General features: G+C 43.9%; 1 protein-coding gene and 1 pseudogene across 1 annotated transcript in view; both read right to left on the bottom strand.

Annotated features, from left to right (window-relative positions):
* The window catches only part of LOC124615618, a 96,784-nt gene that overhangs the window by 35,587 nt on the left and 36,803 nt on the right, over positions 1-24,394 (bottom strand). The window lies entirely within an intron of this gene.
* On the bottom strand, positions 16,213-16,330 carry LOC124617453 (annotated as a pseudogene).

Here is a 24,394-nt window from a genome sequence, read left to right as displayed (position 1 = left end):
AGGTTCTTGGTTCAAATCTTCCATCGAGTGAATAGTTCAATTTTTTATTTTCAGTTTATCTGACAAACTCTTATGTTTTCATCACTTTTTTGGGAGTGATTATCACATCCACAAGAAAACCTAAATCGGGCAAGGTAGAAGAATCTTTTTACCCATTCGCCAAGTGTACAAGTTAGGTGGGTCGACAACATATTCCTGTCATGTGACGCACATGCCGTCACCAGTGTCGTATAGAATATATCAGATGTGTTTTCCTGTGGAGGAATCGATTGACCTATGACCTCGCGATCAAATGTTTTCTGTTCCCATTGGAGAGGCACGTCCTTTCGTCTACTAATCGCACGGTTTTGCGATGCGGTCGCAAAACACAGACACTAAACTTATTACAGTGAACAGAGATGTCAATGAACGAACGGACAGCTAATAACTATGCAAAAATAAAGAAAGTAAAATTTTCAATCGAGGGAAGACTTGAACCAGGGGACCTCCCGTTCAGCAGCTGCTCACTCTACCACGAGACCACGGCGCTTCTAAGCTCACTTTGTCCATTATGTTGCTTATGTGGCCCATGGACTACTCAGTTTGTATATTTTGCTTATTTTTTCACAGTTCCACACAACTTCTTCCTGTTTTCTCAATTTATCTGTGTTCAATTTATCAAGGCCTATCCACTGTGCCAACTTATAACTAAATCTGAGGGGGGTGCGATGGGGAGGTTCCCTTGTTAGGGCTACGCGACCTGATATAAATAAGGCGAGCTGACTGACATCAACTACGTACCAAACATGAGAACACACTAATTTCAAAGATGATCTACAGAGGTGCGTAACTTCAGTGGAAGTAAAATTTACGTGCTCACAGCTGTTTAGCTTTATAGCCCTAATAAGCTGAAGCAATTAGGAATGTCACCGTATGTACTGCGTCCATTGCGTCGGAGTGATGGTTCTCGTACACGTCTGCATCGACGGACGGAAGAACTCCAGTCACATATACAAAATTAAATATCTCGAAAACAAAGATCGATAGAGGAATGCAGTAAACGGTATGTTTATTGTGAAAGCTGTAAGAAGTTTATACAGCAGTTTGAAATAATAGTTACAAAAGCTGTTAACAGATGGCGCTGTAATCGCCATACGTAATGCCTAGTATAAATAGTGATCCGAAGCACAGAGCGATCAGTTCCACTATTGAAACGTGAAAGGAGGTTAGCGTACTGAAGGAAGAGATTAAAACCATGTACTCCATTGAACAACGCGTTTTTCTGGTGCTAGAGTACCACAGGTTAGAAGAGAGTCCTACGGCAACAAGGCGAAGTTTTCAAACACGATTTAATGTTCCAAAAGGACCCAATGCGAAAACCATTCGTACGCTCTTCGCAAAATTTCAACGAACAGGCAGCGTAACTGATGATCTAGTGGGGCATGTTGGCCGCAAGCAAACCGCAGTTACGTCTGAAAATATCGTCACAGTTTCTGGAATTATTCAGCGAAATCCAATGTCATCCGTCCGTAGAATTGCATCTGAGACTGGTTTGAAGCGTTCCAGCACGCAGAAAATACTGAGAAAGAGCCTACACATTCAAAATTCAAACGCACCAGGCCATACCCGTACGAGCTGTGCAACAAAGGGTTACCTTTGCTAATCAGATGCTTCCATTGATTGATAGTGAAGGATTTGATGTTGGCTGCATCTGGTTTACAGATGAAGCACACTTCCAGCTGAATGGATACGCGAATAAGCAGAACTGGCGATTTTGGGGTTCCGAAAAGCCATATTGGTGTGAAGCGAAACCCCTGTATTCTCCTAAAGTTACTGTGTGGGCTGCAGTATGCAGCAGAGGCATTATTAGCCTTTTTTTCATTCGAGAAACGGTCACTGGTGCACGTTACGTTGCAATTTTGGAACAATTTGTCGCCACACAGCAAGCGTTAGATGATCGACCAGGTACTGAATGGTTTATGCAAGATGGAGCCCGACCGCATCGGACCGAACAAGTGTTTCGCTTTCTTGAGGAATACTTCGGGAATCGAGTCATTGCTTTGGAATATCCCAAATTTAGTGGTGCAGGCATGGATTGGCCTCCATATTCGCCGGATTTGACTCCCTGTGACTTTTTTTTGTGGTTCACAGTGAAAGACATGGTCTACCCGAAGCATCACGCCACGCTGGACGATCTTGAATCGGCGATCTCTGTGGCATGTGAATTCATTTCGGTTGAGACACTACGAAATGTGATGGCGAATTTCATTCTTCGTTTGCGCCACCTCTCTAGTGCCAATGGTGAACGTTTTGAAAACATTGTGATGTGATTGTTTGCAAAGATTGTTTTCATACGATTATTTCACTTATGTATGCTCATATGAGCTGTACAGCGTACAGCGCCATCTGTTAGCAGCTTTTGTAACTATTATTTCAAACTGCTGCATAAACTTCTTACAGCTTTCACAATAAACATACCGTTTACTGCATTCCTCTATCGATCTTTGTTTTCAAGATATTTAATTTTGAAATCAGGGAGCCCTTTTCTGGACACCCTATATATATATATATATATATATATATATATATATATATATATATATATATAACTCATTCAAACACTAGGACAGCTTAAGACGGTCCTCTGACTAGTATCATCTAATACTGTCTTCTCCTTTCTGTGTTCTACAGACGAGAAACGCGAACTCCCAGCCGCAAGGACAGGGTTCAGATAACGTCTGAACGTTAGTATAGGCAGAAGAAGTGCTCTCAGTCACTGAACACTGCGTACTCAACGACGACTCCCAATCTGGAGGCGAAATCCAGAATCGAATAAACTCGCAACAGTGCAGTGCCTAACTGTTCAAACTATAAAATCTCCTGAGAGCAAAGACAGCAATTCGGTCTGTACCAACAAAGCTGATACTGAGCGACTGTAAGACATGGGCGCTCAAAACGGAAGACCTCTTTCTCTCCACAGCTGGCTTCCCAGCTAAGCTCGGCTCCCCTCCCTCGTAACTGCAGAAAGCGAATCGTATACTCGAAATCACGGAATATTCTCCCTCTCTACAGATCCTTCCGAACGCCGACCAACCATGTTTTAGTCTTTTGTCGTCTAGCGCGGAAAGCTTGCGAGGAAATCCCTCCTCCCATTCTAAATTCATACAATGGCTCGCATCTCAGAGTAAAAATCCTCGGAAATAACCCAGCCTGCGTGATTTCCGAAGTAACGCTTCCTTGTTCCTCTCTGGTGCGTCCAAGAACTTCAGAGATTCCGGTTACCCTTCCGGCCTAGCTACAAAACCAGCCGGCCGCCACTCTATTGTGCTTCAGCGCTCAGGTGCCCCGACCGTCCGGCAAGGGTTACTTCCTCTGTTAAGTAGGACCAACACACCTTTGCGGGCTTTTCCACTCAGCGTCTGAGTTACGCCTGACGTTTCATTTCCACTGGAGTTCCAACCTCTACTAGTATAGGCAGTCATTCATTACACCGTTTTGATAACAAAGACTCTCCGTCACCTCTCATGCAATAAGCGTTAAAAACTATTTACAAGGTATAAGTGACGATATCAGTCTTCTTTAAATATTCATATACAGGGTGAGTCACCTAACGTTACCGCTCGATATATTTCGTAAACCACATCAACTACTGACGAACCGATTCCACAGACCGAACGTGAGGAGAGGGGCTAGTGTAATTGTTTAATACAAACCATACAAAACTGCACGGCAGTATATTTTTTAACACAAACCTACGTTTTTTAAAATGGAACCACGTTAGTTTTGTTAGCACATCTGAACATATAAACAAATACGTAATCAGTGCCGTTTGTTGCATTGTAAAATGTTAATTACATCCGGAGATATTGTAACCTAAAGTTGACGCTTGAAACCTCCGACGTTCAGTTTCGTGTTGTAACAAACACGGGCCACGGTCGGCGAGCAGCATCTGCAGGGACATGTTTACGATGATGACCGTGTTTACGAGTGTGGCTGTAGTGCACTGTTGTGGTTTGGTCTAGCTGTCGCAGTGTCCGCATGTAGCGCTTACTGCTATTGTTATTCTGCATTCGCATCCGCACGCAGACCAACTGTAGTACACCGTGTTACCAGACGTCTTTGATAGTGTGGTGTTGTAGGAACTGTGACCATGGTGTATTCGAACTCTGAAAAGGCGGAGATGATACTCATCTATGGCGAGTGTCGACGAAATGCAACCGCGCGACTGCTACGGTCGCAGGTTCGAATCCTGCCTTGGGCATGGATGTGTGTGATGTCCTTAGGTTGGTTAGGTTTAAGTAGTTCTAAGTTCTAGGGGACTGATGACCACAGATGTTAAGTCCCATAGTGCTCAGAGCCATTTGAACCATTTTTTGACGAAATGCAGCTGAAGCCTGCAGGGTGTATGCAGAACGGTACCCGGACGGAGAGCATCCAACGTGCCGCACATTGCAAAACATCTATCGCCAACTGCATGCAACAGGTATGGTCGTAGCACGCAAACGGGTCCGTAAGAGGCCCGTCAAAGGAGAAGCGGGTGCAGTTGGTGTGTTAGCTGCTGTTTCCATGAACCCACATATGAGTACACGGGACATTGCGAGAGCCGGTGGACTGACTCAAAGTAGTGTCATGCGTATACTGCATAGTCACCGCTTTCACCCGTTTCATGTGTCGCTACATCAACAATTACATGGTGATGACTTTAATCATCAAGTGCAATTCTGTCAAGGGGCATTAACAGAGAATGCGTTGCAGCTCTACCTGTTTACCGATGATGCGGGTTTCACAAACCACGGGGCAGTGACTCTACGGAACATGCATTACTGGTCCGTGGACAATCCTCGCTGGCTCAGACAGGTAGAGCGACAGCGACCGTGGACTGTAAATGTATGGTGCGGAATCATTGGCGACCACCTCATTGGTCCTCACTTCATTGCGTGGGCCCAAACAGCTGCAACATACATCGCGTTTCTACAGAATGATCTGCCAATGCTGCTCGAAAATGTCCCACTGGAAACGCGTCGACGTATGTGGTATCAGCATGATGGTGCACCTGTACATTCCGCAATTAACACTAGGCTGACCCTGGACAGGATGTTCGACGGGCGTTTCATAGGACGCATAAATTGGCCAGCCCGTTCTCCTGATCTTACACCTCTGGACTTCTTTCTGTGGGGTACATCAAAGGAGAATGTGTACCGTGATGTGCCTACAACCCCAGAAGATATGAAACAACGTACTGTGGCAGCCTGCAGCGACATTACACCAGATGTACTGCGGCGTGTACGACATTCATTGCGCCAGAGATTGAAAATGATGGCCACCACATTGAACATCTATTGGCCTGACATGTCGGGACACACTCTATTCCACTCCGTAATTGAAAACGGAAACCACATGTGTACGTGTACCTCACCCCTCATGGTAATGTACATGTGCGTCAGTGAAAAAGACCAATAAAAAGGTGCTAGCATGTGGACGTAATGTGCTGTTCCAGTCTCTCCTGTACCTAAGGTCCATCAGCGTTACCTTTGGATCCCTACATAATTCTGTGCTCTCCGATACACACGATCGAACAGCGGAGGAGTGGTACTCAAGCGTCAACTTTAGGTTACAATATCTCCGGATGTAATTAACATTTTACAATGCAACAAACGGAACTGATTACGTATTTGTTTATATGTTCAGATGTGCTAACAAAACTAACGGGGTTCCATTTAAAAGAACGTAGGTTTGTGTTAAAAAACATACTTCCGTGCACTTTTTTATGGTTTGTACTAAACAATTACACTAGCCCCTCTCGTCACGTTCGGTCTGTGGAATCGATTCGTCAGTATTTGATGTGGTTTACGAAATATATCCAGCGGTAATGTTAGGTGACTCACCCTGTATATGATGTACAACCTATCAAATGATACCTAATTCCGGTTGTAAATCACGGCAAAGTATGTAGATGAGCGCTTGTAAGTTGCGAAATTACAGCCACCTTACATCGTTCCGAGAGCTCCTTCACCTGCCCTGATCGATGTGGTCGTGCATTTGTCATCCTTAAAAATGCCCTTGGAAAGACGCACATGGCCAATGAGTACAGCGTCACAATAACGCTGAGGAGTGAGTGTAGCGTGTTCAAAGTCACTTCGCCCGAAAAACGTTATGCCTCCCGGATCATTATATGTGGACCACCAAATGACTACGTTCGACAATGTCCCTGGGTAGATTACGAGTTCTCACCCCTCCACATGTGGGGTACGTCGAGAATCACTACTCAGACTGAATCTGCTCTCATTCGAGAATAGCCTGCGACATCGTTTCTCGTTAGTCCAGTCCCTTTTTCTCTTGGCATCATCGCAAATTGTGCCGACGATGTGGGGGTGTGAGCGGAACACAACGTACTGGTCATCCAGCAAAGAGAGCACCCCCATGCAGTCTCCGTGCCATTGAGGAACGTGAGATTGCGTGCCTTGCACTCCTGCTGAATGTGGTTGCAATTTCGCTCGCTGTTTGACGTGGGTCCCGTGTTGCGTGTTGTTCAATGTAGCGGTCATATGCTACTGTAGTTGACCATCTCATCTCTTTCGGAATGCAGTGCCCGAGGTTCGGAACGCTCCCCATGCACGTGAAACAATGCTGTAAGCAATATTTATGTAACTCCTTGGCTGGGCTAGGCTGTTTTGAGGGAATAGACCAAACTGCGAGGTCATCGGTCTTATCGGTTTAGGGAAGGACGGGGAAGGAAGTCGGCCGTGCCCTTTCAAAGGAACCATCCCGGCATTTGCCTGGAGCGATTTAGGGAAATCACGGAAAACCTAAATCAGGATGGCCGGACGCGGGATTGAACCGTCGTCCTCCCGAATGCGAGTCCAGTGTGCTAACCACTGCGCCACCTCGCTCGGTAATTCCTTGGCCACACTCGTCACACTTAGTCCTTTTTTCAGTTTCCCTATGATCCCCCCCCCCTTCCCTCCCCGTGAAGTCTTTCAAATTTTGTCTGCGGGCCAAGTTGTACTGAAGAACACAGCCACAGTGCACGCTAACTACTCGCTGATTGATACAGTCTCTCTTTTCTCTGTTCCTTCAACTGCCTCGTGTTGCGGAACCAGTTCCGTTTGGCGGAATATGGTTCAAATGGCTCTGAGCACCATGGGACTTAACTTCTGAGGTCATCAGTCCCATAGAACTTAGAACTACTTAAACCTAACTAACCTAAGGACATCACAAACATCCATGCCCGAGGCAGGATTCGAACCTCCGACCGCAGCGGTCGCGCGGTTCCAGACTGTAGCGCCTAGAACCGCTCGGCCACTTCGGCCAGCCTTGGCGGAATAGTTACGCTGATCTCACGCTGACAGCCACGTTTCTGTGCGTGGCTAGCAGTCCTCAGGCAACATCACCCACAAGCTCTTTCATTGATTTCCGCGGAGTGGTCACATTATCTGTCCATCCTTAATTTTTGCAGAGCAGAGTAGTTCCAGAAAATTCGTGTGGGATTAAGATCAAGTGATTTAGCGGGCGATTCGAGGAACGAAAGGATGCCTGAATATTTGTCGAACCACGGACGTATGCGTGCCACCTGATGAAAACGACTGTTGTCATTTGGACGACTGGAGTGTACAAGACATACTCCTCGCGAAGATGTAGAAGAAAGCACACATTGGGTCACCGAAAATCCTTGTAATCTGAATGAGTGAACTGAAGTCAGGGTACGAAACACCGCCAACACAGGATCACCTTTTGTCTGTCCGCTGTTAGCTGAGTGGTCAGCGTGACGGATTGCTGTCCTACTGGCCCGAGTTCGATTCCCGGCTGGGTCGGAGATTTTCAACGCTCAAGAACTGGGTGTTGTGTTGTCTTCATCATCATTTCATCCCCATCCGGCGCGCAGGTCGCCCACTGTGGCGTCGAATGTAATAAGACCTGCACCAAGGCGGCCGGACCTACACAGTAAGGGGTCTCCCGGCCAATTACGCCAAACGCTCATTTCCATTTACCTTCAGTCTGAGTTATTCCCACCGCACATAGTAGATTAAACGCCTCTCGTGGCTTTGCCTCATTTGAAAAGAAGTGAAATTGCGAGTCGTTGGACTACTGTGCAGTGCTCCGATCAGCTACTGTAAAGTTTCTGTTTTGTTTGGACCACTGGAGCCATGTAACTTTGTAATTTTACTCCCCCCTCTGGGCCGTGACATTTAAAAGGCACCCGACTCCCAAATATCCATTGGGTGCAGTTCCATCCGCAATGTCTGTACTTGCATTCGTTGTCGGCGGCAAGTTCTGTTTCGTATGAAACTGATTATAATTGAGGAGGCAAGACATTTGTCTCCAGTCCCCGTCAGATAGAATATTTTTACGGCTTGTATTCTTACAGCGTGTTACGTAGCTGCGGTTATTACACCATTCTTTCTAGGTTATGTTCGAGTATAATTACTTTTCTGGAGACTAGGAATCTACTCTGTAGGAATCAGCATGGGTTTCGAAAAAGATCGTGTGACACCCAGCTCGCGCTATTCGTCCACGAGACTCAGAGGGCCATAGACACGGGTTCCCAGGAAGATGCCGTGTTTCTTGACTTTCGCAAGGCGTTCGATACAGTTCCCCACAGTCGTTTAATGAACAAAGTAAGTGCATATGGACTATCAGACGAACTGTGTGATTGGATTGAAGAGTTCCTAGATAACAGAACGCAGCATGTCATTCTCAATGGAGAGAAGTCTTCCGAAGTAAGAGTCATTTCAGGTGTGCCGCAGGGGAGTGTCGTAGGACCGTTGCTGTTCACAATATACATAAATGACCTTGTGGATGACATCGGAAGTTCACTGAGGCTTTTTGCGGGTGATGCTGTGGTATATCGAGAGGCTGTAAAAATGGAAAATTGTACTGAAATGCAGGAGGATCTGCTGCGAATTGACGCATAGTGCAGGGAATGGCAATTGAATCTCAATGTAGACAAGTGTAATGTACTGCGAATACATAGAAAGAAAGATCCCATATTATTTAGCTACAATATAGCAGGTCAGCAACTGGAAGCTGTTAATTCCATAAATTATCTGGGAGTACGCATTAGGAGTGATTTAAAATGGAATGATCATATAAAGTTGATCGTCGGTAAAGCAGATGCCAGACTGAGATTCATTGGAAGAATCCTAAGGAAATGCAATCCGAAAACAAAGAAAGTAGGTTACAGTACGCCTATTCGCCCACTGCTTGAATACTGCTCAGCAGTGTGGGATTCGTACCAGATAGGGTTGATAGAAGAGATAGAGAAGATCCAACGGAGAGCAGCGCGCTTCGTTACAGGATCATTTAGTACTCGCGAAAGCGTTACCGAGATGGTAGATAAACTCCAGTGGAAGACTCTGCAGGAGAGACGCTCAGTAGCTCGGTACGGGCTTTTGTTGAAGTTTCGAGAACGTACCTTCACCGAGGAGTCAAGCAGTATATTTCTCCCTCCTACGTATATCTCGCGAAGAGACCACGAGGATAAAATCAGAGAGATTAGAGCCCACACAGAGGCATACCGACAATCCTTCTTTCCACGAACAATACGAGACTGGAATAGCAGGGAGAACCGATAGAGGTACTCAGAGTGCCCTCCGCCACACACCGTCAGGTGGCTTGCGGAGTATGGATGTGGATGTAGATGTAGATGTAGGTACGTTGGACAATCCGCGTAGGCACGCCGCCAAAATGACCAGCTGCATTCACTGTCTGGCCATGGCCACGTCCGAACACGACAGCTCGTTTCTATGCTGATTTCAAAGAGCGTCCTTCCTCATACGTTCAAAAGAGTTTCCAGACTAGATTAATAAAAAAAGAAATAGAGAAACATTATGATTGTGGTTTTAGTGCATCAGGTGTTCTACATTCTCTTCCCCCAATTAAGTACAACACACAAAACATTCATACGACATGTGAAGTGTCGGAAAAGTCCTTCTATGAATGTTGTTCAACTCGCACGACATATTGACTTGAATGACTGTTACATCGTCTAAATGTTTACCTTTCATGTAACCATCTGCATTTTGTCGTTTTGTTGTAAGTTCGTACTGGTAGCACCCTGTCTTGTCATCGATGATGATTCTTTCCAGAAAAGACGTGTCCGCATTTTGTGTGACATCATACGGAGATCGCGTTACCACATCAGAGTTGTATAACATTCTTAGGAGTTGTTTTACTCATGGTATCTGGCAATCTGTCGCAGCATAAAAATATATATATAAAAAGTTATTTTTTAAATAATTAAGGCCGGCCGGTGTCGCCAAGCGGTTCTAGGCGCTTCAGTCTGGAACCGCGTGACCGCTCCGGTCGCAGGTTCGAATCCTGCCTCGGGCATGGATGTGAGTGATGTCCTTAGGTTAGTTAGGTTTAAGTAGTTCTAAGTTCTAGGGAACTGATGACCTCAGATATTAAGTCCCATAGTACTCAGAGCCATTTGAACCATTTTTTAAAATAATTAATCCTGTTCGTTGTTTCCACTGAAAATTTGTTATAATCTCAAATTAATTAAAAGAATCTTGACAAATGTGAAACAAGTTGTAATATACTTACAATAATGAAATAAATCATGCACAACAAGCTACTTGCTTTCTGTCTAAAATCCAAAACCAAGCTGACAGACTCTGCCAACATGTCAGTCACTATTTATAATTTCTTACCAATCACCAAATTGTTTAAAATCATTTTTTTGATTAATTAACAATTAAAATTTACATATAAAAACTGAAAATATATATATAAACGTATGTCTGCTCAGGACAATAAGTACACTATGATACTAGTACATGTCTGTTATTTCATTAGAGATTAAACTCTCAAATAAGAAATTACAATAATACATTTATATTTTTTATTAATTACTAGAGACTCCCTTCGTGGGAATTATTCCCTTCATTTACAGAGATTCTACACTTTGAACTGAAATAGATTAAACAGTTATTTTTTCAGATATAAATTTTGCTAGGCGAGTTACATATTTTGTTTACATGTGCGATCCTGAAGTATACTGGGAAATGTTCGTTTTAAATCGGTCTTAATGGGCTGTTACTTTTCAGTTGGCATCGCGAATAGATACCACAGCCATTGGCGTGGGCTCATTGGAAATCCGCAACGATGCTCGTGAAGCGCTCCAGAAGACGACGCCTCCTTTTCAGGAACAACAGCGCCCTCACACAGACGTCAGTATAGTGTCGAGCTAACAAGAACCCTGACCTCATCTGAAGTGGTCAGCTTCTTGATGTAGGATCAATGTGACGGTTAAAGTTTCTGATGGACTGGTTCATTTAAATGTGGAACATTCTACTGCAGAGAACATTTTGTTATCTGTGCAGCAAGTGATGCTTTAATAGTCAATTACAGTTGTAACTTATCAAGCAACCCTGTGACAAACATCTGTGTCAAAGTTAAGTAACCGAGCGAGGTGGCAGGGTGGTTTGCACACTGGACTCACATTCGGGAGGACGACAGTTCAAACCCACACCCGGCCCACGTCCCGTGATTCCCCTAAATAGCTTCGGGCAAATGCCGGGTTGGCTCCTTTGAAAGGGCATGGCCGACTTCCTCACCCATACTTCCGTAATCTGATGGGACCGATGACCTCGCTGTTTGGTCCCCTCCCCCAAATCAACCAACCAACCAACCAAAGTTATGTAAATCTTTTATTAATTTATTTAATAACAACTAATGGTTCATGTGTTTTAGTATGATGAGCCTTCTTTCAGGGCAATCAGAGAACCCACAGTTGTGGCTGGACGACTGTAGTTCCATCTCGTCACAGCACTCGACAGCGACCAGTACACTCTGTTACGAAGATGACTAATATTTTATCCGCTGAGCTTATTTCTCTGGTGAACACGGCTTCCATCGACGTCTTTGGGAGTGAGTCAGCCAGTCGACTTGCCGACCCGCAGCGCACACTGGATGAAATCGCTTCGCCTGACAGCCTTGGGCGTGGCAGAGCTGACGGCGGGCGAGGACCGGCCCCCACTTAAGGCGGCCGTCCGCGGATCGGAAGGAAATGTTGTGGAAACTGCAGGGGTGGGGGCCGGTCACGCGGGAACCTGCCTCGCTTCCGACGAACTCTGGAACCGTGCTAACCTCGCGGCCGGGCTGTACCAAAGCCTTCTAGTCCGGGTACTGTTGGCTGTACGCGATGTTACGTTGTCCTCGTTTCTTTGATGCATGCATCAGCGCTTCAGAGTTGTATTGTCTTGACTGTTCGCTACAGTTACGTCTACAGATTTGGAGACACTGATGTAGTAGTTGTGTAAAAAGCCATTTGTTATAATTGGAAAGTGGAATGATCGTGGCTTTCAGCAATTGTTTTATTCCAGTTGCCAAGAACTATCAACTTCAATTTCGTTACAAGATAAACTACTTCTAAAAGCAACAAACACGCCGCCGCCAACTCTACTTAGCTTGTTTTTCTGAACACCGTTAGGTTCTTAGCAAAAGTCCTCCGGCTATAGCTAGCTTTCAGTGCGTATAACGACTTGAGAATCAGTGCTTTCTATCAACGCTTGGAGCTCTGGTGCTTTCCCAACACAGCTGCAACAATTTACAAAAGTTTTACCGATAGTTCCTAGATCTACGTCCAACCTGTGTTCTAGCTGCACTCTTTGAAACTGAAGTCCTTATTGTGTTTTCCTGAGACCCTCTCACCTAAAAAACCGCCGAGTCCACGCCACACAGCACCAATATCCACGTCGCTTCCTACTGCGCGTAATGGACTCCTTGCCTTTTTAGTGGAATCCGAAACCCCGCTACCTTATAGCCCAAGTCGAAATTTCTGCAGCCTACACCGTCTGAGCCTCTGATTCAGTCCCTTTACTAAGCTCTGTAGCAAGAGGTCTGCAGTCGGCCCTGTCGACTGTGCTGCAAATAGTGAGCTCTGCTTCCATCTCGCAAGCGAGACTGGCAGTCTTTATTATTTCGGATGGCCGCTCGAAACCAGAGAGAATCTCTTCCGAGCCAAAGCGATACACACCGACATGAGCCAGCACCTGCAGTAGGCTACACCCTGTGCTCTTCATGGCATCCGGAAGGACCCGTTCCACGCCTGGAATGACTCCATCAGGGAGTACACACTGGGTTACTTCCCCTGCTTGGCAGCCATGTCCTTAAGTGACCCCATAACGCGGCTAACGTTGGAGCTCCCAGCTACCATTAGTCCCACCCTCTGTGATTGCCTGGATCTTCCAGGCTGAGAGGTTTCCTCTGGAACAGGACAGGCGATGGCATCTGGCTGAGGGACACTGCTAAGAACCGGCAGCACCTAGAACCTGATTGTCAGACTAACCGGGGAGGCCTTATGTTTGGACTCACGTGAAGTCTTTTGCAGTGAGCCACGCTCCGGCGCGACCTCGCACTCGACCACAGGTGAGGGGTCAACGTCAGTGCGAACAGCAACTGGGCTGGCCACCGGTGCAGACCTATTGGCGGACTCGTGAGTCGTGCTGCCCGTCCGTTGGATCCCCACGGCCGGTCCACAACAGTGGTGCCCATCCACTGCAGTCTCAAGCTGCGTAACCAAAGCCAACACAGCCTGGAGCTGAGAGCGAAGTGTCACCAACTCAGCTCGCGTCCGCACACAGCGCTCGCAGTCCCTATTCGTACTAATGACCCTGAAAGAGTACACTACACAGACAAACAAACGACAATCGACACTTGTTAAGAAACTGACGAAAAGGCAAGAACTGTGTCTAATGAATCAGATTAAAACACAGAGATTCAAAAACTAAACTAACAAAGCATACAGGTGAAACTTAATAATACGTTCCTGGTTGGGAACTTGTAAAGATGTCACAAAAACGATTACTATCCGATATAAAACACGTATTTATTAAATATTAAATCAACACTCAGAGATTCAAAAACGGAACTACTAAAGCACAGAGATAAAACAATGTAACTTGCTACTAATTAGGAACTGGTAAAATGTTGCAAAATCGGTTGCTACCCTGTTCCCGCTGTGTCTCGGCTGGCGGGTGCTGTCTGACTGACCACTGCCCACGAGCGACCGCTAGCTTTCGAAACAAACAAACAAACGACTATCGACACGCGCAACGGAAATCTACTGTAGACACAGGCGAAACCGCAAGAAATGTTGTAGTGTAATAAATATGTAATGTACTGAATCGACTGTGAGAAAACTAAGTGGCAAAGACGTTATCTGAGAGACTCTATGATAATTATATCGTGGACTCGGAATATTACTCTCTCTGTGGTTTACTCGTAACTAAGGGTAACTAGAATTTTCTGTTCGCTTCTTTTGATGTTATGTGGAGAATTGTACAAGAGACACAATAAACCGTTATTATTTCATGAGAACGAAGGTGAGCGTCACGACCTTTGTTAGTATTTTTGGAAGTATTGAAATAACAGAATTGTTTCAGATTGAATGCGACGTGTATGGGAAGAGACGTGGACAACAGCACTCGAACCTGCAATCTCATGTATGAATAGTTGCTAAAAATATCCAGCCGTCTCTCCCAAGACTCTTCATACGCGCAATACACAGTAATTCTTTTAACAGCACTATCAGAGAAAATTTTATCGCGTTGTTACTACCTTTTACTGCGAGCATAATACATCGACAACAGACAAACAAAAAAAAGACATACACATAAAAGAATCTACCACAAACAGCACTGCCAATGGACTGCCCTTTTACACCTCGTGTCTCGTGTACGCGATACCACCCCTAACTGTATACGTGCATATCGCCACCCAGTGACTTTTGACACCACACTGTAGGAGCTTAACACAACCCCAGGAGTGTACACTTTACCGCTGCAGCTTGTGTCACGGGCCTTGTTTTCCCAGTGGATACAGAGGGCTTGTCTGTCCCACGAGAGTGGGTTCCGCTGTTGCTGGGGTGGAACAGTAGAGGACAGGCCCAGAGTGGGGAGGGGGGGGGGGCGCCGCTGCCACTGCAGACGCCGACGCCAACGCCGGCTCCAGCGGCGGCGCCAGACCCCCAGCAGCGTCCCGACGCCGACGCCGCGGCGTCCGGCTTCCAGGCGCCGGCAGTCGTAAACCGACGGCAGTCGCGATCAATGCTGCAGCTTCTGGTCTCCCCTCGTATTTTCTCTGTCTGAGCTACACCGTCTTTCTTCATATACGCCACTATGAAAAAAAAATTGCGCGTTTGATATTCTCCTGGGTTACAATAAAATTCAAATGCGTCCTGTTGACTAAGAGTAATTAACATGTGATGATTCCTGTTCCAAAGGAGGCATGTGCTAACAGGTGTGAAAACTATCGAACCATCAGCTTAATTCTCTGTAAGCCCATCTTTATCCTGGATGTTTGGGATACCTAGAGCTCGGCTGTTCAGTATAAAATGTCAATTCAAAAACACCTTAAGCGGTCTACAGTTACAATTATATTTTATTTTGTCGCCAGTTTCAGTGTTACATTACGCCGTGTTCAGGGTCCCTGATCGACGTGTAGGAAGAATGCCACCGCTTGTAAAATCCAATGAGTAGTCTGCAAGCGATGATCGAAGGGATTGCGTTGTTATAAAGAAATCTACGGATATGGGCTGTCCCCTCTTTGAATTGTACAAGAGGTGTGTTCCTCCTACACGTCGGTCAGGGGCCTGGAGATGGTGTTATGTAACGCCGAGAATGGTAGAAAAATAAAATGTAATTGGAAATAAAGATGGCGAAGGTGTTTTTGATTTGACATTTAGTTTCGTAAGTCGTGATTTCAAAAGACTGACACGAATTACTTACAGAGGAAGGGAAAAATTTGGGGTACTGCAGATCTGGGAAATATTGGCACATTAAGAGATTTTTCCTTTCGTTAGGGAATCTGTCACTTTCATGGAAAAATTCATGACACCCTCTGTGCCCCAGATTGTTAGACTATTGCAGTACCAGGAAAATCGAAAAATGTTGAACATCTTTGAAATTATATAAACATTTCCCAAATCTGCAACCTGTCGGTGTTTCCCTAAGTACCAGGGTAATTCTGAGACTTTTACAAGGCAACGGTATGAAGTACAGTGAATAAAATTCCTGTTCTAAGGCAGTAATCCGTGTCTTCAGGCCACCAGTGGCCAACCGAGTGGCCATCCGACCGCCGTGTCATCCTCGGTGGAGGATGCGGATAGGAGGGGCGTGGGGTCAGCACATCGCTCTCCCGGTCGTAAGATGGTATTCTTGACCGAAGTCGCTACTATTCGGTCGAGTAGCTCCTCAATTGGCATCACGAGGCTGAGTGCACCCCGAAAAATGGCAACAACGCATGGCGGCCTGGATGGTCACCCATCCAAGTGCCGACCACGCCCGACAGCGCTTAACTTTGGTGATCTCACGGGAACCGGTGTAACCACTGCGGCAAGGCTGTTGCCGGCGCTCTAAGAAAGTGACACATTTTTTTAGCTCAACATGTGTCAAATCACATGTACGCCAAGTTTTCGCAAATGGTGTTCAAGCTGCAAAAAATTAAACCAGCTTCATTGAAACTAGAACTCTCTTGATACTTGTTCGTTCGTTTCCTTAAGCTTATTTTAGGGGTTTCCTTTTTAAAACAATAAATGTAGTCTTTTCCAGCCGTTTTGATAATTTTATTGAAACTGTGCCTAAGGTCAAGTTTTCGGGCAAGGTCATAGGCAATTTTTCGCAACTCAGCTACGGAAATTACACAGAGTAATTGTGCCGATGTAGTCACATGGCTGATATCCTTGACTTCACTAAACCTAATAATTTAATGCGTTTTTCAGGAATTTTTTCAGTCCATTTAGCACTCTCTAATTGACTGTTTCTTCTCCTCGACATCTGAAATTAGATATAAAGTCTTACTCGAGTCTAAACACCTTTTTTCCTGAACTTTACACCATGCGAAAATAATGACTCACTGTCGACATTCTCCTATATTCGTCTGTCAATATTACTCCACGCGGACGTCATAGCGGAGACCAGACTTTAGTGTCTTAGCTAACTCTCGAAAAGTTACAAAACGCATGGTAAAAGACGCACCAGAAAATGTACTTAGACTATAGTTATTTTTAGCGTAAACAAAACAATATCAAAATTCAATAAAAATTAATTTTTGTCGCCGCAATAAAACTATGGATTACAAAACCTCATCGCGTCTGCTCCCTGTTTCTGCCACCACTCGCTGTGGTGCACCGCACCTCCCACTGACCATGGCTCTACTCAGCTGAAGAAACGACGGAGTCGGTATTGGCCTGTCAGCGAAGATCAGTTCCGTAGAAATGTATGAACTCGCGAGGTCACATTGCAAATATCACATAACCTAGAAGGCAGCATAAAGAAAAGCACACCTACATTTATAACATTTGTGGGTTTAGATAAATCTTTTGACAGTGTTAAATAGAATACACTTTTTGAGAGTTTGAAAGTAGTAGGGGTGAAACAGAAAGAGCAAAAAGGTATCTACAGGTTATGCGGAAATCAGACTGTAGTTATAAGATTCGGACATGAAATTGAACCACTTTGGGAAGGAAGGGAGGGAGGGCTACAGCCTCTTTCCCCTATTATTCGGTCTCTATAGTGTCGGAAGTTCCATGCGGCTTTTCGCGGATGATGCTGTAGTATACAGAGAAGTTGCAACATTAGAAAATTGTAGCGAAATGCAGGAAGATCTTCAGCGGATAGGCACTTGGTGCAGGGAGTGGCAACTGACCCTTAACATAGACAAATGTAATGTATTGCGAATACATAGAAGGAAGGATCCTTTATTTTATGATTATATGATAGCGGAACAAACACTGGTAGCAGTTACTTCTGTAAAAAATCTGGGAGTATGCGTGCGGAACGATTTGAAGTGGAATGATCATAGAAAATTAATTGTTGGTAAGGCGGGTACCAGGTTGACATTCATTGGGAGAGTCCTTAGAAAATGTAATCCATCAACAAAGGAGGAGGCTTACAAAACACTCGTTCGACCTATACTTGAGTATTCCTCATCAGTGTGGGATCCGTACCAGATCGGGTTGACGGAGGAGATAGGGAAGATCCAAAGAAGAGCGGCGCGTTTCGTCACAGGGTTATTTGGTAACCGTGATAGCATTACGGAGATGTTTAACAAACTCAAGTGGCAGACTCTGCAAGAGAGGCGCTCTGCATCGCGGTGTAGCTTGCTCGCCAGGTTTCGAGAGGGTGCGTTTCTGGATGAGGTATAGAATATATTGCTGCCCCCTACTTATACCTCCCGAGGAGATCACGAATGTAAAATTAGAGAGATTAGAGCGCGCACGGAGGCTTTCAGACAGTCGTTCTTCCCGCGAACCATACGCGAATGGAACAGAAAAGGGAGGTAATGACAGTGGCACGTAAAGTGCCCTCCGCCACACACCGTTGGGTGACTTGCGGAGTATAAATGTAGATGTAGATGTACTGAGCAAGCAGTGATGGGAACCAACAGAAATTTTGAAAGGAATTAAAGTTCAGGGAGAAGAAATAAAAACTTTGTTGTGGTCCGATGACTTGGAAGAGCAGTTGAACGGAATGATTAGTGTCTTGAGAAGAGGGTATACGATAAATAACGACAAAAGCAAAAAACTTGTAAGGGCATATAGTCGAATTAGATCGGATGACACTGATTAATTAGGAAATGAAGTATTGAAACTAGTCGATGAATTTTTGTATTTCAGCAATTAAGTAACTACGGAAGACCGAAGCAGAGGGGACATAAAATGCATGCTAGCAATAGCAAGAAAAGCGTTTCTGAAAAAGAGAAGTTCATCAACGACAAATACACATTTAAGTATTACGAAATGAGTATCAGAGTGCAACAGACGTTATGTTTGTTGTGAAAGCCGTAAGAGTTTTATGCAGAAGTTTCGAAATAGTTTGAAAACCTGGTAACATATGGTGCTGTAATCACAATCCATAGTGTCTATAAATAGTGCACCGGAGCTTAGAGCGATTAGTTCCACAGCGGGAATGTGAAAGAAGATTAGCACATCGAATGAAGAGGTTGAAATCATGTACTCCTTCGAACAATGCGTTTTTCGTGAAGAAACAGAATGGATTCTGGGGTTCCGAAAGTCCCCATTTGTGTGAAGCGATACCACTGCATTCTCCTGAATTTACTCTTTGGGCTGCGGTATGCACCAGAGGCATTATTGGCCCTTTTTTCATTAGAGGAACGATCACTAGTGAACGTTACGTTGCAGTTTTGGAACAGTTTGTTGCCACACAGCTAGTGTTGGTAATTCGACCAGGCTCCGAGTGGTTCTTACAAGATGGGGCAGACCACACCACACCGAAAAGGGGTTTAGTTTTCTTGATGAATACTTCGGGAATCGTTGCTGCTGAAAATGTCGTCACTCTTTGTAGAATTATTCAGCAAAATGCAAGGAAATCCGTCCAAAGAACTGCAGTTGAGACTGGTTTGAAGCGTTCCAACACTCAGAAAGTACTGAGACCGAGGCTACGTATGTGTCCATTCGAAATTGCGTTGGATTATTGCAGACACAGGGATGTATTGGCCTCCATGTTCTTCAGATAACGCTCCTCGTGTCTACTTTTTGGGGGCACACTGAAAGACGCTACCTACTGAACCACCCACCACGCTGGACGAGCTTGGATCGGCGATCTGTGCGTCATATGAATGCATTTCCGTTGAGACATTACAAGATGTGACGGCAAATTTAATTGTTCGTTTGCACCACCTCCGTACGGCTAGTGTTGGACTCTTCGAAAAGATTGTGATCAAATGGCTCTGAGCACTATGGGACTTAACATCTGAGGTTTCCCCCTTCAAGATAGACAAGTTTCGTTCTTTGTAGTTTTTTCGTTTGACGCTTTTTGTGAGATATTTGGCCCGGTCACGATCAGTGGACCACCGTGTATAGCATCTTGTTTAGCTATTGCTCACAAGTGCTGATCCTATGTAACAGGAAGCAGATTACATTAGAAGCTCTCCTATTTCTATTACTTCATTGTGTAGGTCACTGATAATAGCAAAGTGCTGATGTGTTTTACAGTAGCGAAGATGCACAAGTGCTCGTAGTTCTTAAGATTTGCACTTTACAGCCCTTTTTTACTGGATATTTTTTCTTGTTTTAGTCCAAACTACCGCCTCTCAAATTATGGAACGCTTTTTTTAATACCCTGAACAAGTATTACATCCTGAAACGTGTTTGGATTGCATCCTGAGGTGCAATTAAAGAAGTTCTATGTGTAATTAATTAAAAAATAAATGACAGCGACAGCCATTGAACAATTTTGCGCAACGGAATAAAGGTATCATTTGCAAATGAAATGCCATACATTGGAAGTGTTTCAAAAAATGGCTCTGAGCACTATGAGACTTAACATCAGTGGTCATCAGACCCCTAGAACTTAGAACTACTTAAACCTAACTAACCTAAGGACATCACACACATCCATGCCCGAGGCAGGATTCGAACCTGCGACCGTAGCAATCGCGCAGCTCCGGACTGATCGCCTAGAACCGCGAGACCACCGCGGCCGGCGGAAGTGTTTCAACAAAAGCAGCAAAGCAGTTAGTAACCTTGGAGAGCGTTCTTACGGTGTTGCCCGCAAAACGTCACATCGACACAAAATTGTTTCACAATTGTACGTGAATATTAAGATATCACTAGCTGCTATGTATAAGGTCTAAGAACGCACATTTCTCTCTCTCTCTACCGGCACAATTTTGGGATAAAAATCAAGTTATGACAGTAAAAAGTTGCGCAACGAATACAACGAAATTTAGCAGTAATAGCGATCCACAGCTACGATGTAATGATCACATTTAGCGCGAATACACAAATAAACATACGAAGACATAAAAGATCCGGCGACAGCTCGTAAAAAACTAAGCTGTACTTTATGCAACAAGAAGGCGATAAAGACATGAATTTAGAAAGCTGCACCAAGGAAAAAAAAAAAAAGAAGTGACTTGCATCTTACAATAATGCGCTTCTGCTGAGGACATTTATGTTCTTCTTTCGCATGACATTTTGTCGGCGACTTATCCTTGCCACAGAGCTATTAAAACGTCGTTTATTTTTCATTACGTAACAACATAACCAATTTTCTTACGGTGCATGTGTACTGGCTGTTTGTTCTATGTAGTTTCTTACCCTCATCTTAAATAGCATAATAGTTATTACTAACACATTTGAAATCACGTTAAAATATTATGCGCTATATTTATGCTAATTAATGTACAACATTCGGACTGTTCTTTCATATAGATAAGACTAAAGAAAATAGCAAATAAATAAATAAATAAATACTGCACTGCCTTTAGAAACAATAATCTTTGTTCGATATGAAAATTTCTTTTTTGCACTAATCGCGGGATGGCAAAAGTTAGGCAGGAGTTACTTGCACATCTGTTTGAGAAGAAACTTGTGAAAAGAACCGTGCAAAACAAAGGTAATTTCAATTGGTATTATAACGTTTTTTGGGCAGTGCCCGAAAGCCAGCCTTTTCGTGGTATGCTGTGGTCAACGGTTGTCTTTCCTTACAAATAACGAACACAGAACTTTATGCTGAGTTTCCTGTGCGAATTTAGGCGGCATTTGTTAATACGCTACAGAAAGAATGGGGTTTGCGCATTTTATCAAAATTCTGAATACATCTTTCGTATATGCGGACGTAACTTTGTCATTTCCGTAAATGTTTAACATCAAATAAACAGTGACAAAAAAAATGTTCGCTTTTTAATTTTTTTGATGCGGATTATTTCTAATTTTTCCCCACGATTTGAAATCACATCGACAACTACGTCAATGGAAACGAGGCATTAGATCACTTTAGAAACGGAGGCAGGGATTTGAATGCGTATTAGGACTAAAGATATATGCTTATAAATAAACGAAACTTAATTACGTTATTTTTTCGAGGTGTTGTTTGAACCTGTGGCTACCTCTCGTAAAATCGAAAAATTGAACGCGAGAGGCTGTACGACAAGAAAAAGAAAAACGCAAAATAAAATTATCACCTTATACAATTTTATAAAACTTCATAGAAAGAAGCCTTTATGTTTGTAATTAAGATGTGACTGGTAACAAAATCAAAAGTATCATGTATCCGTGGTTCTGTAGTGTTTTCTGTGACACACCGCGTAACATGCACACCAAGATCAGGATAAAAGAATAATTGGTTGACTGTTCCATCGGTTCTTACTAGAATGTTTTCTACATTATGAATGAGAACACACATGACACTGGTATAGAATGTTACACCAGTGTCATACATGTTTTCATTTATAATGCGTGAAACAACATCGAAATCTAAGCAAAATTAGAAATATTTGCAATAAATGGAAATTGCCAATCGCCCACCCGAAACCAGAATGAATAATGACAGAACACAAGACGGAAGAACTTCTGAATGGCTTTGTATGTAACAGAAATTATTTCCTACGAGCCTGAAGGTGATAGTGGTGTTTCTAACGTAAGACTTACGTCAATTTCTTGCCAATGGTGTATGTGGCGAACGAATACATCTTCTCGCAGCCCTGACTTCTTGGTATAAGTTGTGCATGACAGTCTGCAAGAACAGTTCGCCACAGATCGTCCTAATGTTACGGTTTAATGAATAAACGACGATTTAAAATCGTGTATTAAAAAAGATGATACGAATCCAGAAATTATCAATAAATATTTTGGTCAGTCCATCCAACGTACCTCGCAGTGTTGATGTTTAAGTAACGCAATGATAGCTGGAATCCACATGTTTGCATAACAGGAAACATACTATTAAAGTTAAAATGTCTAAACCATCATAACAATTATCATTCTTCTCTATTTTGGGAAGAATGATTTAGTCCGATTTAAATACTGTCTCTATGCAGGTACACCATCGAACACTTGTGCGCTCATATTGTCTGTGAAGCTACAGTAAGTTCTCCTCCTGATGTTGGGTTCAGTTGTTTTGCGTCCGTTACCAAAGCTGATTTTAATTAAATACGCCGAAGCAGTAATAATGCCAGCGGATAAACGCTCCTATCGGTGCACAAAAAAGCTAATATGCTACTGTTTAAAAGCTTTTGTCTGAAAAGTGGGGTACCGGCAGCCTCATTGCTCCTTCCTCTGCACTTCTAAAATTTTTCCCAAAAATTTTATCATGCGAACATATTGGCGCAATCTTTAGACTCTGTCTCTCATCATCACTGGCTCTCTACCGCATCCATCTTCTTCTTCTCTTTATTCCTCTCCCACTGACACTGTCTCCTTCACTCTTTTCTTAGCACTGTTCCAGTGCCACTGCATCCCTCTCTTTCTGTTATATTGCCATTGTCTCTTACGTTCTTTCTACATCACAACTACTGTCTACTATATTGAAGTATTTATTATTTTTCCCTCTCTTTCCCACTGTCATCGCTTCTTTCTCTCTTAGCATAAAAAGCCAAAAGTTCTGGAAAAAATTTTAAGGCTGCATAGGACGGTAGAACGAGGCATGTGGTACCCCACTTTTCAGTCAATCTTTTAAACAGAAGCTTAACCTTTTCGTGCTCCACTAGGATATTCCCTTATTTTTCCCGCTAAAACAGAGCACGTTACTCATACTAAAAGAACTTGATGGGACAGTAAATGTAGTTCACGTTTGTCATACTGAAATAAGGCACAACTAATTTTGCACCTCAGATTGGATTTTATGACCAAACAAATTTTTGAATGTATTTTAGTACTACAACTTGGGGTTCCCAGAAGCCTTGAGATGATAACGGAGGCACTTTGCAACATATTTATACGTGCTGTGGCGCTTTGTCAACTAAATTTCGTTTCACACCGGATTTTACGTGTGCAAGTGGGCTAACTGTGACATTCTGTATCTCTGAACGGTTAAAGATATCAATAAAATTTTCGAGATTGTTCGAGATCGGTGTCTTAGGAGTATATCGCAAAAATTACAGCCGTTTGGTGTGCATAGCCGTCTTGGTATCAGCGGCTCGGTTTTGATGCCTAAAAAGCCAAGTTTTTGCGGTGTTTTTCGATAGCGGGCAAAAATGTTTGAAAAAGTGAAAACGGCACTTTAGGTAAATGCCTGGAGAATATGCAGTTAAAATTTGAGCAATTTTCTGCGGTTATTTATTATTATTTAGATTTCACCTCATACCGGATTTTATGTGGACATTTTACGTATAGAAGTAGGATAACCTGGAGCCTCTGTATCTCGGAAAGGATAAAGATGTCAAGAAAATTTTCAGCTTTGTTCGAGATTGGGATCTTAGGAATAGCATCGTCCACAAGACTGACAGAGAACATTTGGTACAAAGCCATGCGGAGGGTCTGTATCAGAGGTTCAGACGGTTTTGCGACCGTGCAGGTTGCAGATTCATCTACTTCTGCAACAGGGTGTCGGTGTTACCTGTCCTAATCAATAGGTCTGGGTCCATTACATACAGGGGGCGACAACGTGGTGGCGGGGGCTGTGTGGGATGGACTGGGCTGTGTTTTAGGTTTAAGGGTATCGGGAAAATA

Source organism: Schistocerca americana, chromosome 5, assembly GCF_021461395.2.
Source record: "Schistocerca americana isolate TAMUIC-IGC-003095 chromosome 5, iqSchAmer2.1, whole genome shotgun sequence".
NCBI classification, from domain to species: domain Eukaryota; kingdom Metazoa; phylum Arthropoda; class Insecta; order Orthoptera; family Acrididae; genus Schistocerca; species Schistocerca americana.
Note: the sequence above shows the minus strand (reverse complement) of the source record. Positions and strands in the feature narration are given on the sequence as shown.